Source organism: Papio anubis, chromosome 9 (assembly GCF_008728515.1).
Source record: "Papio anubis isolate 15944 chromosome 9, Panubis1.0, whole genome shotgun sequence".
Classification (NCBI taxonomy): Eukaryota; Metazoa; Chordata; class Mammalia; order Primates; family Cercopithecidae; genus Papio; species Papio anubis.
In genome coordinates, this window is record NC_044984.1 from 87,756,150 (window position 1) to 87,772,180 (window position 16,031).

The 16,031-nt window shown below is 44.3% G+C and overlaps 1 non-coding gene across 1 annotated transcript; it reads left to right on the top strand.

The window, feature by feature from the left end:
• Nucleotides 1-12,723: 12,723 nt before the first annotated feature.
• LOC116269078 lies at nt 12,724-12,824 on the top strand. Its single transcript, XR_004176395.1, has one exon. It is a non-coding gene; the product is annotated as a small nucleolar RNA U13 (small nucleolar RNA).
• Nucleotides 12,825-16,031: the final 3,207 nt, after the last annotated feature.

Consider the following 16,031-nt stretch of genomic DNA (forward strand, 5'->3'; position numbering starts at 1 on the left):
CCAGTTTGAAGACCAGCCTGGGCAACATAGTGAGGTCAAGATGGGATCATAGACTGTACCTGTCATTGCACCACAGCACTCCAGCCTGGGCAACAGAGCAAGACCCTGTTTCAAGAAAAAAAGAAGACCATTTGAATGACGCCTTTTTATACCAGGACTGGAACTTGCGAGCTCGGTTGTCTACTTCTGTAACCTCCAAATTCCATAGTATAAGCTCAAGAGACTAGGTTTAACAAATGTTTGACATAGGCAGTAAATGGCCCAGTGTGGAGCACCGTTAATTGAAGAAGTGCGCCCAGGTTGTGAGTGCATTAATATACACTGCCTGATAAGATTACATGCTATCTGGATTTAGCCAGAAATTAGGCTTTATTATAATCTCCTATAATCCCCTTTTCAGGGCAAAGGCCGTGTCTTACTCATTTTTGTATCCCCAGCACCTATAATAGTACAAGGCCTGGCCCAGAGTAGAGCCTCTCAACCCCTAATTAACTCCGAATCATCCTGCAGTTCATTCACTCAAGTTTGAATGTTGATTGAGTGCACGTGTGCAAGCCATTGTCCTGGGAACTGGGGGACAGCAGCACATGACAGCAAGGTCCCTCCCTCAGGGCACTGGCAGCCTAGAGGAGCTTCACCTCCTGCAGGAAGCTTCCCTTTCCCCCCATCCCTCCTGGATGCTCCCCAAAGACCCTGCACCTATCCCAAAAACCACACTTACTATAGGGCACTATAATTACCTGTATGGACTTCATTAGTACAGGGCTGTGAATTATTAATCCTTGGAACCTCAAGTCTAGAACTAAGCACAGTTCTCTGTAGATGCTGCTCAAATGCTCATTAATCACTGAATCCACACCTCCCCTCTGGCTTCCAAGACAGCAGAAGGACGCTCAGAGTGGAATGTGCAATGCTGCTCTGTTGGCTTATTCCTCATGCTAACCAGCTGCTTTGTAACTGCCCACTTACTAACCTGGTTGCCCCACTAGAGTGTAAGTTCCCCAAGACCGAGGGTCATACCTTATTTACCGTTGTATGCCAACATGCAGCACAAGTAGGCGCTCCATAAATGTTTGTTAGATCATTGAATAAACAAGTGAATTATGGATAAAACGAAAGAGGCTTAGATATAAAAATGATACCCAGTCATACTTATAATGATAGAGCCCTAAAGAGTAAAATAAGACTATTCTGTTTTTGTTTTTGTTTTTGTTTTTGAGACAGGGTCTTGCTCTGCAGCCAGGCTGGAGTGCAGTGGCACGATCATGACTCATTTCTGCCTCAATCTCCTGGGCTCGGGTGATCCTCTCATCTCAGCCTCCTGAGTAGCTGGGACTACAGATGTGCACTACCATGCCCAGCAAATTAACTTTTTTGGTAGAGATGGGATCTCACTGTGTAGCCCAGGCTGGTCTCAAACTGCTGGGCTTAATTCTCCTGCCTCTGACTCCCCAAATGCTGGGATTACAGGCATGAGCCACCAAGCCCAGTCTATTCTGGTATTTCTAACCTGTTATTGGAGACCCATTAGGTTTGCTCCTTACTTGGAACAAAATCTAACCGGCTGGGCGCAGTGGCTCGTGCCTGTAATCCCAGCAGTTTGAGGGGCCGAGGCAGGCAGATCACCTGAGGTCGGGAGTTTGAGACCAGTCTGACCAACATGGAGAAATCCCCTCTCTACTAAAAATACAAAATTAGCTGGGCATGGTGGCGCATGCCTGTAATCCCAGCTACTCCAGAGGCTGAGGCAGGAGAATAGCTTGAATGCAGGAGGCAGAGGTTGCGGTGAGCTGAGATCGCGCCATTGCAAGCCAGCCTGGGCAACAGGAGCAAAACTCCGTCTCAAAAACAAAACAAAACAAAACAAAAAACAAACAAACAAACAAAAAAACCCAGCGTAACCCGAAGTTAGACAGAAATCTGTCAACAGTTGAACTATTATGGATTCTATTATCGGATCATGCAATGGAAACACTTCAACCCTTCTTCACTTAACCAACTCACTCAATTAATATAGGTCTGTGTTTCCTCTCTAAAACACACTGACCTGTCACCAGACACTCACTGAAGGGGTGCAGCGGGAAGGGTCTTCATTTGCATGTCTGAGTGCTTCTGTTCCTACCTGCTGGACTGTATGCTTTCCAGTAACAGTGGAGATTGTGTCCACTCCCATTGATGTCCATTGTTATTGTTATTATCATTTTACAATTTAATTAAATATTACATAAGTGATGAAATAGGAATGCAAAATAAGAGTTGTTATTTTTGTAAAAATTAAGTTGAATGTTTTGGGGAAAGTTGACAGAATAAGTCATTAAAAATATTGTCATACTGGTGCAAGCTAGTCAACTCTAAAAGTTTGGGGCAGAAAAGCCTACGAAGATTCTGCCCTCAAAACCGGAAAATGTCCGCTGGGCGCGGTGGCTCATGACTGTAATCCCAGCACTTTGGGAAGCCAAGGTAGGCAGATCACTTGAGGTCAGGAGTCTGAGACCGGCCTGGCCAACATGGCAAAATCCATCTCTACTAAAAGCACAAAAATTAGCTGGGCGTGGTGGTGGGCGCCTTTAATCCCAGCTACTCGTGAGGCTGAAGCGGGAGAATCGCGCGAACCTGAAAGGCAGAGGTTGCAGCGATCTCCAGCCTAGGTGATAAAGCAAGACTCAGTCTCAAATAAATAAATAAATAAATAAATAAATAAATAAATAAAATTTTTTTAAAATTGGGAAATGTGGATAATATTTTATGAAAATAGTTTGTGCCAAAAAAAAGACAGAGTAGAACCTGAATCAGCAGCTCTATCTTGAAAGGAAAAGCCTTGAGGCCTAAACCAAAAATAGACAAATGAATCTATAGTATATGCTGTGAATTGTATAAAAATATTTAAGACTTATATGTATCATATCATATATATATATATATATATATTTTTTTTTTTGGTCTCACTCTGTCACCCAGACTGGAGTGCAGTGGCACAATATCGGCTCCCTGCAGCCTCTATATCCTGGGCCCAAGTGATCCTCCCACCACAGCCTCCCGAGTAGCTGGGACTACAGGCATGCACCACCATGCCCAGCTAATTGTGTGTGTGTGTGTGTGTGTGTGTGTGTGTGTGTGGAGATGGGGGTTTCACCATGTTGTCCAGGCTGCTCTCAAACTCCTGGACTGAAGCAGTCCTCCACCCTGGCCTCCCAAAGTGCTGGAATTCAGGCATGAGCCACTGTGCCCAGCTTGTCATATCATTCTTTATGATTATAAACACATCCAGAGATTTTTTTCAGTTTACTAATTTACTGGTTCCTGGTCTATGGATCTGGCAGATTTTCTACTGTACATTGGATTATTCAAAGTCTCCATCTGAAAATAGTATCTCTCCAGGAAGGTCCCTGTAATTCCATCCTCCTGGCCGCCTACCCGACTAATTAGAGTGATACGGGATGGCCATAGCTACATTTCCATCTTGCCATTTTTTCTAACGTCACGTCCTGAGTAAGGTAGGAGAGGCTAACTAACTGTAAGGCATTTAGATATCCATCATCATATCTTTCTAAAAGGAAATTTACTTTAACGTTACAGTGAAAACAAGAAACTCTTTTCTGAGACAGAAGCCCTCTCTAGAGAATTTATTTTCAGAATGGTAAAATGGGGAACTAACTTTAGTTAACTATCTTCTGAGAGCAGATGCTTTCATGTCTAATTTTCTGTAATCTTTCCAAACATTATGTGAGTTCAGAATCACTGGCCCCATTTTATAGATGAGGAAACTGAGCCCCAGAGAGCTTAAGCAAGATCACATAGCCAGCACCAGAGAGGTGGCATATGACCCATTGTGAGCCAATATACTTCCCAAGTCACCAAATTACATCTGATGATTTGCCCCAAATGTGACATCCCAGTTTTTTCCAGAAGGAAAGTAGTATGGCGGCTATGCATTATGTTTCTTAAGTTCCAGCTACTTCAAAGGGATCGCTCTTGTTTCATTATTGGCATGTGTCCAAACTGAGCAGCTCCCCTGCCCTCCTTCAACACTGGCTGAGGATGCAGAGGCCCTATAAAAAGCCCTTGTGCTATGCTATGCTCTGCTCTAGTTATTCTAGAAATTCTCCAGGCTATCTCCCACCCCTCTACTTTCAACTCTCTCTCTGTCTCTCTCCCTCTGTCTCTCTTTTTCCTCTCTCTCTCTCTGTTATGGGTTAGTTTCTCCCCAAAAGGCATTGAAATCCTCTGACTATGACCTTATTTGGAAATAGGCCCTTGTAAGTGATCATGTTAAAACGGGTCCTGGCCAGGTGTGGTGGCTCACGCCTATAATCCCAGCACTTTGGGAGGTCGAGGTTGACGGATCACTTGAAGTCAGGAGTTGAGACTAGCCTGGCCAACATGATGAAACGCCATCTCTACTAAAAGTACAAAAATTAGCCAGGTGTAGTGGCACATGCCTAGCTACTCAGGAGGCTGAGGTAAAAGGATAGCTTTAGCCTGGGAAGCAGAGGTTGCAGTGAGCCAAGATCACGCCATTGCACTCCAGCCTGGGTGATGGAGTGAGACCCTGTCTCAAAGAGATAGACACAAAAGGAAGATGATGTGAGGACACAGGAAGGGAGGATACCGCCTACAAGCCAAAGATACCAGAGGCCAGGATGGAAGCAAGGAAGAGATTCTCCCTCACAGCCCTTAGAAGGAACCTCTGCAGACACCTCAATTTTGTACATTTTTTTTTTTCTTTGAGATGGAGTCTCACTCTGTCACCCAGGCTGGAGTGCACTGGTGCAATCTTGGCTCACTGCAACCTCCACCTCCTGGGTTCAAGCAATTATCTTGCCTCAGCCTCCCGAGCAGCTGGGATTATAGGCATGCACTGCCAGGCCTTGCTAATTTTTTGTATTTTTAATAGAGACGGGATTTCACCATGTTGGCCGGGCTGGTTTTGAACTCCTGAACTCAAGTAATCCACCTGCCTTGGCCTCCCAAAGTGTTAGGATTATAGGCATGAGCCACCATGCCCAGCCAGGGAAGAGCACTTTAATGAATTTAATTTCCTTGGGAATCCCCAAATTTAATTGTGCCCTTATCAGTAATGTTCATTTTGTCAATGTAAAAGAAATATATACACCCTGCAGAAAATATAGAAATTAGAGGAACTATAAAGAGTAAAAGGCCAGGAGGTGGCTCACACCTGTAATCCCAGCACTTTGGGAGGCCAAGGCGGGCAGATAATCTGAGGTCAGGAGTTCAAGACCAGCCTGGTCAACATGGCAAAACCCTGTCTGTACTAAAAATACAAAAATTAGCTTGGTGTGGTAGCACACGCCTATAAGCTCAGTTACTCAGGAGGCTGAAGGAGGAGAATTGCTTGAACCCAGGTGTCGTAGGTTATAGTGAGCTGGGATCACACCACTGCACTCCAGCCTGGGCTACAGAGCGAGACTTCATCTCAAAAGCAAAAAAAAAAGAGAGAGAGAGTAAAATTCAATGACAGTAAATCAATCATGTAGCGAGAACTATTGTGAATATTCTGGAGTATTTCCTTCTTGTCTTTTTTTCTATGAGCACACACAGACACACACATATGAATTCATATACTCAGCACCCTCTGCAGTGTCTGAAATATCTATGTGCTCAATAAAGTTCAAAGAATAAATGAGTGAATAAAGAAAATTTTATTTTTACACATAGTCATACTTACGTACAGTAGGAAATTTCGTTTTTAAAAATCTTACTCAACACATTATGTGTATTTTTCTATGTATTATATAGATTTTTAAAGCATTTTTTTATGAAAGCATAAGTGCTACAGAATAATGCTGACCTAAACAACATCCAGTACATAATCCTACATTTGTATCTCTGAAGATTCCCTTAAGCTAAATTCTTTTTTTTTTTGTTTTGGTGAGGCAGAGATTTACTCTTGTTGCCCAAGCTGGAGTGCAATGGCACGATCTTGGCTCACCGCATCCTCCACCTCCCAGGTTCAAGGGATTCTCCTGCCTCAGCCTCCCAAGTAGCTGGGATTACAGGCATGTGCCACAATGCCTGGCTAATTTTGTATTTTTAGTAGAGATGGGGTTTCACCGTGTTGCCCAGGCTGATCTCGAACTCCTGACCTCAGGTGATCTGCCTGCCTCTGCCTCCCACAGTGCTGGGATTACAGGGATGAGCCACGGCACCTGGCCAACCCTTAGGCTAAATTCTTAGCCATGAAATTAATAGGCGAAAAACAACAAACCATTTAAGGTTATTGGTGTCATTCAGTGTTCACAAATCTCCCAAATTGAAGTGATACTTCACATGAAAATCCAAGCAAGCCTTTGCAAGCTCCCTGGCAGCCCATAGGCACAGATTCTCCATCTGTGGGGTGATCCTCTTGGATAGACTGCAGTTCCATTATCCCCTTACACCAGGGATAACCCTCCTTCTCCAGCATCTTTAGGTCATCGCTGGAATGACCCGAGCTGGATTAAGCTCCAGTTCAGCTGCCCTGGTCCTCCACAAAGGCTCAAAGGAGAGATCTAACTTTTGGTGTTACGTTCCATTTATTTATTTATTTGTTTGTTTATTTATTTATTTATTTTTAAATCTATTTATTTTTCTTTTTGAGGCAGAGTCTTGCTCTGTTGCCCAGGCTGGAGTACAGTGGCATGATCTCAGGTCACTGCAACCTCCGCCTCCCAGGTTCAAGCGATTCTCCTGCCTCAGCCTCCCAAGTAGCTAGGATTACAGGCACCCACCACCATGCCCGACTAGTTTTTGTATTTTTAGTAGAAATGAGGTTTTGTCATGTTGGCCAGGCTGGTCTTGAGCTCCTATCCTCAGGTGATCCACTTGCCTCAGCCTCCCGAAGTGTTAGGATTATAGGCATAAGCCACTGTGCCCAGCCTTGCATTCCATTTAATTCTCACTTCAGCGTGTCTTTAATATCTTTCTACTTTCTCTAGCCATATCTATTCCAAAGAAATTCTGTGTCACAAGCTATTTCTTTTTTTATTAGTTTTTTTTTTTTCTCTCATATTGTGTGCAGTGTGAGATGGAATTTAAGCGAGTGGCTTTGTCCTTCCTTGAAATATAACTTGTACAAAAAATAACATCATTTGAATTGTGTGCCTTTGGTAACAACATGACATATGCCACCACAAGTACATTCATCCAATATGTGCATGTTACAGGGCTATGCACTGCAAAGTTTTGTTTGCTTGTGTGTTTTTTGAGATGGTGTCTCGCTCTGTCGCCCAGGCTGGAGTGCAGTGGCGCGATCTCGGCTCACTGCAGGCTCCACCTCCCAGGTTCAAGCGATTCTCCTGCCTCAGCCTCCTTAGTAGCTGGGACTACAGGCACCCGCCACCACACCCGGCTAATTTTTGTATTTTTAGTAGAGACGGGGTTTCACCATATTGGCCAGGCTGGTCTCAAACTCCTGACCTTGTGGTCTGCCTGCCTTGGCCTCCCAAAGTGCTGGGATTACAGGCGTGAGCCACCATGCCCAGCTTGTTTGTTTTTTAATAACTAAAACTCTGCCTTTCAGAATTCAGATTCACCATATAACATCTTCACCCAAATGTTACTCCCCTGGAAGCCTTTCCTGACCATCCTTTTTCCCTTTGCAACACCCTTTCCTCCTATGCTTAATTCTTTTCATAGCAGTTATCACCACCTCATCTACTATATATTTTACTCATTTGTCTTGCTAACTGTTTGTCTCACCCACTACAAGCATAACCATGACAGAGTCGTTCATTCATTCATTCACTATATATATAGTGAACACCTACAGGTGCCCAGGAATGTGGTAAGCATGAGAGTACGGCTGCTTTCCAGCAGCTTACAATTAGAAATACCAAACAGCTAAACAAAGATATAGATCAAAGTGTAATCTTTTTTTTTTGGACACAGGGTCTTGTTCTGTTGCCCAGGCTGGAATGCAGTGGCACAATCTCAGCTCACTGCAGCTTCAACCTTTCAGGCTCAAGTGATCCTCCCACCTCAGCTTCCCAAATAGATGGGACCACAGGGATGCGTCCCTACACCCGGCCAATTGTTTATTTTTGGAGAGGTGAAGTCTCAGTTTGTTGCCCAGGCTGGTCTTGAACTCCTGGGCTCAAGCAGTCCGCCACCTTGGCCTCCCAAAGTGCTGGGATTACAGGAGTGAGCCACTGCACCTGGCCTCAGAGTGTAATCTTTAAACACTAAAATAAGTGGGGCAGGACAAGTTAGGTTTCCAGAGGAAGGGAAGAACTCCGACTGTCTCAAGTGAGGGTCAAGCTGTAGGAAGCAGGTGAGAGTTAAAGGCAGGTCAGAACTTGATGGAGGAATCTGAGGTAAAAACATTTGGCTCATCCCATATGCAGGGCAGATTTGTGAGCAGGAGAATGGCATGATAAAAATGACTTATTTAGATTAAGGCACGGTGGCTCACACCTGTAATCCCAGCACTTTGGAAGGCCAAGGCAAGGAGATCAATGGAGGCCAGGAGTTTGAGACCAACCTGGCCAACATGGTGAAAACCCATCTCTACTAAAAATATAAAAATTAGCTGGGCGTGATGGCATGTTCCTGTAATCCCAGCTACTTAGGAGGCTGAGGCAGGAGAATCGCTTGAACCCAAGAGGCGGAGGTTGCAGTGAGCCAAGATCGCACTACTGCACTCTAGCCTGGGCAACAGGGCAAAACTCTGTCTCAAAAAAAAAAAAAAGGGAACGGGTGAAACTCTAGTCCGAGAGTCAATTTGACCCCGAGATGGGGAGACACTAAAGGAAGGTGATAAATAAGAATGGACAAAGAGGGTGGAGGCTGGCACTCAGTCACAACACATTCACCTCAAAGCAGGCAATTCTGAAAATAAGATGTTTAAGATCATCAACCATTAAACAGGGCCTCGTTAGTGGGTTACAGGAGACTGAGTTTTGCTGCCTGAATTGGGAGAGAAGGAGTAAGAGATACAAAAAAGCAGAGGGTAAAGTCAGCTCAGTTATTCTATGCGAAGTTACACCCATTTAAAGAGCCCAGATGAAGAGGAAAAAAAACAAAAATGAGAGGAGGGGAAAAAATGAGAATCGCTATTTTAGACAAATCCCATATGGGTTATACTCTTAATTTACTTAAGCCAGATGGCTAGGCTGGGGACCGACTAATTTATTACCATCCTGCCATTCAGAGCCAGAGCCTTCCTTAGGTTCCTAAGCAACTCTGAGGGGAAATGTCAGATTGCATGAAATTTCCTGATTAGGTCCATGTGACCCAAGCACAGCCCACTGAAAATGATTCGAATCTTCCAAACCGCATGTTCCAGATCACAGCTGTCAGCTCTGCCCTCTCCTGCTTGTGGCAGATGCATGGGCCTTCCCTTCTTTGCAGGCAGTATGGTGGCAGTTCTAGGAATAAGAAACACCAAAATAAAGGCTGGGGGAGGACTGAGAAAAAAAACTTTAGAATTTGGCATTTCAGATTCTCCCTTTGTACCAAGTACTTCCCAAAATTTCCTATAAAAGAAGGAAAGTAGCAAAGTGTTTTTAAAAGGAGCATTTAAACTACTGTGGTAATTAAGCAGCAACCTCTGAGTCAGCAAATCCCATCGAGCAAACTGAGTAACATTTGAGATAATATGAGAGGATTAAAAAAGTAGGGACACTAGCCGGGTGTAGCAGCTGAGGCTGGTAATCTCACCACTTTGAGAGGCTGAAGAAGGAGGATCGCTTGAGCCCAGGCTGGGAAATCTGGGAAAACCCCATCTCTACAAAAAAATAAAAAAAATTAGCTAGGTGTAGTGGTGTGCACCTGTAGTCCTAGCTACTCAGGAGGCTGAGGTAAAAGGATCTCTTGAGCCCGGGAGGTTGAGGCTGCAATGAGCCAAGATTGCACCACTGCACTCCAGCCTGGCCAACATGTTGATACCCCATCTCTACTAAAACTACAAAAATTAGCTGGGTGTGGTGGTGGGTACCTGTAATCCCAGCTACTTGGGAGGCTGAGGCAGGAGAATCAGTTGAACTTGGGAGGCAGAGATTGCAGTGAACCAAGATCGCGCCATTGCGCTCCAGCCTGGGCAACAAGAGCAAAACACCTTCTCAAAACAAAAAAAAAACGTTGGGAAAAAATAAGCAACTAGGCTGGTTTATGATCTGAAGAGGAAAGCATAATGATATAACAAAAGCAACAATTAGCATGTTTTAAGATGGAGTCATTATGTACCAAGCCATGTAGAAACTATTGTTTCCCCCATTTTATAGATGAGAAAACTGAGGATTTCTAAAGGTTTTAAGTTAGGTCTCACCGCTAGTAAGTACCACTGTTAGGGATCAATTCTATTCATCCATCAGAGGGTAAGAAAATGATTGGCCAGAAAAAGTGAAGGGCAGGCTGGGCATGGTGGCTCACACCTGTAATCCCAGCACTTTGGGAGGCCGAGGTGGGTGGATCACCTGAGGTCAGGAGTTCAAGACCAGCCTGGTCAACATGACGAAACCCCGTCTCTACTAAAAATACAAAAATTAGCCAGACATGGTGGTGGGCACCTGTAATCCCAGCTATTCAGGAGGCTGAGGCAGGAGAATCACTTGGACCCAGGAGGTGGAGGTTGCAGTGAGTCAAGATCACGCCACTGCACTCCAGCCTGGGCAACTCTGTCTCAAGAGAAAAAAAAAAAAAAGTGAAGGGCAGCAGGCTGCAAATGCCAAAATGAGAGCATGGCTAGTGGTTCCTGGGGCCTGTCTATGAGCAGAGGTGGCTAGAAAGCTAACAGAACAGTGACTGCCAAATGCAGAATGGAGTATGTGCCAAATTCAATGGGGACTGAATTCTGGAACAGAAAAAGGATATTAGTGAAATCTGAATAAAGTCTGGGGTTTAGTTCATAGTAATGTACCAATGTTGGCTCCTTGGCGGTGACAAATGTACCATTGTCATGTGAGATGTGGGTAAGGGAAGCAGGGAAACTCTCTACTCTCCTGCGACTTTTCTGTAAATCCAAAATTATTCTAAAATTAAACGTTTTAAATAAATTTAAATGGAATGAAAAGTTTATTTTTTAATTATGTAAGGAAAGAGAGTATTGGTGACATGTTTACAAATGTTCTTCAGAAGAGTACCATTTAAAATGGAAATGGCGAGGGTAATGCTGCATTTTTGTGGCCAGTCATATTTCTTGGCAGACAAGATGGCTAATGACAATCATCACAAGGACTAACATTATTAAATGCCTATAATATTTCAGCTTCTGCCCTAAGCATGTTACATGCATGCCCACGTCATCTTCAAGATTATTTTCCCAATTAACAGATGAGAAAAGTTCTTAGAATAGTGCCTAGAATCTGGCAGGTGCTCAAAAATTAGATTTTTTTTTTTTTTTTAACAGAGGCTAAGAAATGTACCCAGCTTCTGAACAACAGAGTCACAATTCAAGTCCAAACCCTAAAATGTTTTTTTGTTTGTTTGTTTTTATACTTTAAGTTCTAGGGTACATGTGCACAATGTGCAGGTTTGTTACATATGTATACATGTGCCATGTTGGTGTACTGCACCCATTAACTCGTCATTTACATTAGGTATATCTCCTAATGCCATCCCTCCCCCCTACCCTCCCCCCCTTTTTTTTTTTCCTTGAGATGGAGTCTCGCTGTCACCCAGGCTGGAGTACAGTGGCATGATCTCAGTTCACTGCAACCTCTGCCTCCTGGGTTCAAGCGATTCTCCAGCCTCCGCCTCCTGAGTAGCTGGAACTACAGGTGCCCGCCACCATGCCTGGCTAATTTTTATATTTATATTTTTTAGTAGAGATGGGGTTTCACCATGTTGGCCAGGCTGGTCTCAATCTCCTGACCTCAAGTGATCTGCCCGCCTCGTCCTCCCAAAGTCCTGGGATTACAGGTGTGAGCCACCTTGCCCAGTCCCTTCAAGGCTTTTAAATCTCAGCCTTGCCACTTACTAACTGTATGACCTTGGGCAAGGTTCAAAGCCAAAACAAAGCTAACTGATATCATAGAATGGATTTTAAAAGTGTGTTGAAAGTTGCGTAATATCAACCTAAATTTACAAACAGACAATTATTTATGAAATATTTCAAAATTGTCAAATTGAATAACTTGAAAATAATCAGGCCGAATAGTTCTGCATTGAAATCAATAAAAATAGGGCTCAAAATAACAGCTCTGAAGAATCCTTGGGTACACCTCTGGATATAAGAACCAAACAAGAGACAACTAAGGAAATTGTTAACTCCTGGTAACTACTAGAACCTCGAAGAAAAACGTATTTTCAGCTCTCCTCTGGGGTCAAATGACTATAGCTCACTGGGCCAGAGAGGGTCCATGATGAGATTTTCTCAAGAAGGGAAGGTGATAAGGCAAATTATAAAGATATGCCTTCTGGCAGGGTGCAGTGGCTCACGCCTGTAATCCCAACACTTTGGGAGGCCAAAGTAGGCGGATCACTTGAGGTCAGGAGTTCAAAACCAGCCTGGCCAACATGGTGAAACCCCATCTCTACTAAAAATATATATAAATATAAAAATTAGCCAGGCATGGTGGCACACGCCTGTAATGCCAGCTACTCAGGAGGCTGAGGCAGGAGAATCGTTTGAACCCAGGAGGCAGAGGTTGCAGTGAGCCGAGATCATGCCACTGCACTCCAGCCTGGGCAACAGAACATGACTTTGTTTCAGAAAATAGAATAAAATAAAGGCTTTCTGAAGACGGACACCCAGTCATCTCTACTAAAAAATTAATTTAAAAAAAAATCCTTTCGTAGTTCATGAGCATGATGATTGTGTTCACACGCATATGTGAAACGTATCACCACAAATCTTGTTACAACGTTGGTACATTACCCATCTGGCATGAAAAAAAAAAAAAAGACAGTGAGAGAGAAATCCCGGAGTCACACCTCTGTTCACACATCTCTTCATTTTAAACTAGATCTTGGCCTCAACTGTTACAGCAAAAGGGAGGTCACAGCAGAAAAACTAAAGTTTTTTTGTCTTCCAGGTAGGCAGGAGTCCAGATTCAAGCAATATAAGGACTATTGAGGGACGGTTTCAAGAACTAACTTTAGAGGCCTACCACATCATTACTGTAGCCACCCCCCGCTAACCTAGGTACAAAGATGGGGGTGCTCAAATCCAATTCACACCTTGCTGATACAAAGCTGCTTAGAGCCTGAAAAGGCTGAAGCCCTCTTCCAATACATCTGCCCAGACCTCCAGCCATTCTAATTAGCACAAAAGCAAGAAATGTGCCTCGCCTTTCCCCACCCCCATACCCCCCTAAAATGTGACACTCTTGCACATCTTGATCCAAAATAGATTGTGTGAACAACAACAAAACCCTAAGCCTGGAGTCACTTACTTACTTATTTATTTATTTATTTATTTATTTGAGACCGAGTCTCACTCTGTCACCCAGGCCGGAATGCAGTGGCACTATCTCGGCTCACTGCAAGCTCCGCCTCCCGGGTTAACACCATTCTCCTGCCTCAGCCTCCCGAGGAGCTGGGACTACAGGCGCCCGCCACCTCGCCCGGCTAATTCTTTGTATTTTTAGTAGAGATGGGGTTTCACCATGTTAGCCAGGATGGTCTTGATCTCCTGACCTGGTGATCCACCCGCCTCGGCCTCCCAAAGTGCTGGGATTACAGGTGTGAGCCACCGTGCCCCGGCTCACATATATACTTTTTTAACAAATATTTGTTCAGCCCTTACTCTGTACCCTTTTCTTCTCCCTTTTCTTCTCCCTGGATCCCCGGGGCTGCCTTTAATCTCCCTATTCCACCCTTGCTTACCCTGCAGGTCTCCAGTTCATAATCTATTTACTGTTCCTTCTCCAGGGCCCCACCTTCTGGTGTGCAGATCTGCCATCCTTTTTCTCCACCATGGATTACTGTTCTACACTCCTCTGCCCCAGACTTTACCTCTTTCTTCCTGGCTTCATTTCAGCACCATTAATCTCTTCATTGTTTAGCCCTTCTTGCAGCTCTTTCCCAGTCTCCTGCCACTAATATCTGATCTCAACCGACCCACACAACAGCCCCTGAATAGAGCCAATGGGGCTGAAAGAATGTAATTCATTTGCCTGTGCTAATCCCATGAGTGAGTGGTCCCGTTCAACAAATTCTGTAAATTAATAATGGTAACAATAATAGCTGGCACTTGAAATTGTGCTGGTGGACAGGTTGCAGTTTTTAGTAATGAGGAAGTCTAAGGATTGACTTTGGGTGTGAGTGGCATGAGGCATGGAAGAGTGCAAGGCCATTTGAAGAGGGGAAGCCTAAGAACACTAAGACTAGATACGGTATTGAAAAAAAATCATCTGTAAGGATAAAACAATCATCAAGAAGGATGAGAGAAACCACGCAGGTGAGAGGAATCTTGAAGGAATGAGGGTGTGTGTGGGAAGGAGCAGGCATCAGAGGACCGCAGCACAGTGGGGTAGAGTTTGATGATGTGACAGTCAGAGGTGGTAGTGGGAGCTATGGAGTGGGAGGGAAGATGGCCTGGACGCAGGACACTCACCCCATTTGCAAGCCTGTGGTCTGAGGAGTGTGGGAGATAAAATGGCCGTCAACTGCAAGGGGAATAGTGTGCTCAAGAGAACCAGTCTAGCAAGCAGGCAAAGAGAGCATTCAGAGAAGTGAGGAAGTGAGGTATTTGAAAGAATACAGCTGAGATTCCCATGGAAGAGTTGCAGAAGTTAGGGAGTGGGCCGGTGCGGTGGCTGATGCCTGTAATGCCAGCACTTTGAGAAGCCGAGGCAGGTGCATCAAATTAGGTCGGGAGTTTGAGACCAGCCTGGCTAACATAGTGAAACCACGTCTTTACTAAAAATGCAAAAATCAGATGGGTGTGGTGGCGCAAGCCTGTAGTCCCAGCTGCTTGGGAGACTGAAGCAGGAGAATCGCTTGAAACTCGGAGGCGGAGGTTGCAGTGAACCGAGATCACGCCACTGCACTCTAGCCTGGCCAACAGAGCGAGACTTTGTCTCAAAAAAAAAAAAATTAAAAAAATTTTTTAAAAAAAGAAATTGGAGAAGGGTAAGACATGGGATCAGAAACGGGGATATCCAAGGCCGTGTGGATATCAGAGTCTAAAGGATGAGCAATGTCCTTGGAGTCTGGGCTGACATACACAGGGAGGAAGGGGAAGAACATGATGGGAGTAGTCCCAGGATCCCAGAGCAGATTGCAGTGGCACAGCTGTGAGTGAGTGCAGGGGCAGGATAGTAAGGGTTGTCAGGAACATGAGGAGTTCTTGCCCATTGCAAATTAATGATCTGTTGGGGGAGCCCCATATACGTGACAGAAGCATACATCCCAGACGCCTTTGAAAATTGCAGATAATGGAAACCTACAGGAGGTGGACCCAAATTCAACAGGGAGGGTCATAAAAAACTTCGAGGAAGAGAGAGAGAATAACAGAATTCCATAAAATGATTGCAACCACTAGAAAAAAAATTTTTTTTTTTTTTGAGATGGAGTCTCGCTCTGTCACCCAGGCTGGAGTGCGGTGGCGCAATCTCAGCTCACTGCAACCTCTATCTTCCGGGTTCAAGCGATTCTCCTGCCTCAGCCTCCCAAGTAGCTGGGACTGCAGGCATGTGCCACCACACCTGGCCAATTTTTTTTGTATTTTTAGTAGAGACAGGGTTTCACCATATTGGCCAGGCTGCTCTCTAACTCCTGACCTCGTGATCTGTTGGCCTTTGCCTCCCAAAATGCTGAGATTAAAGCGTAAGCCACCGCGCCCAGTTGAAAACAGTTGTATAATATTTTATATTCACAGTATTTGAATAGTCTTTAGTCTTGTCAGGTGAAATTGATTGCATTTGGCTAGAGAACTTTGAAAGATTTACACAGCACAAGGTGAGTATATTACCTTTAATGTTAAGTTGTAAAATTCTAAATAGATGTAGGTTAGAGATTTTCTGAGTCTAAGATTCTAATTCTTTCCCTATTCCTTTATTACCTGAAATCTCTGAAATTACCTCCAGTATTTGGGGTGATGGCTAGAGATAGAAAATTAAATTGATGGAACCTTCCCTGACTCCCTTATC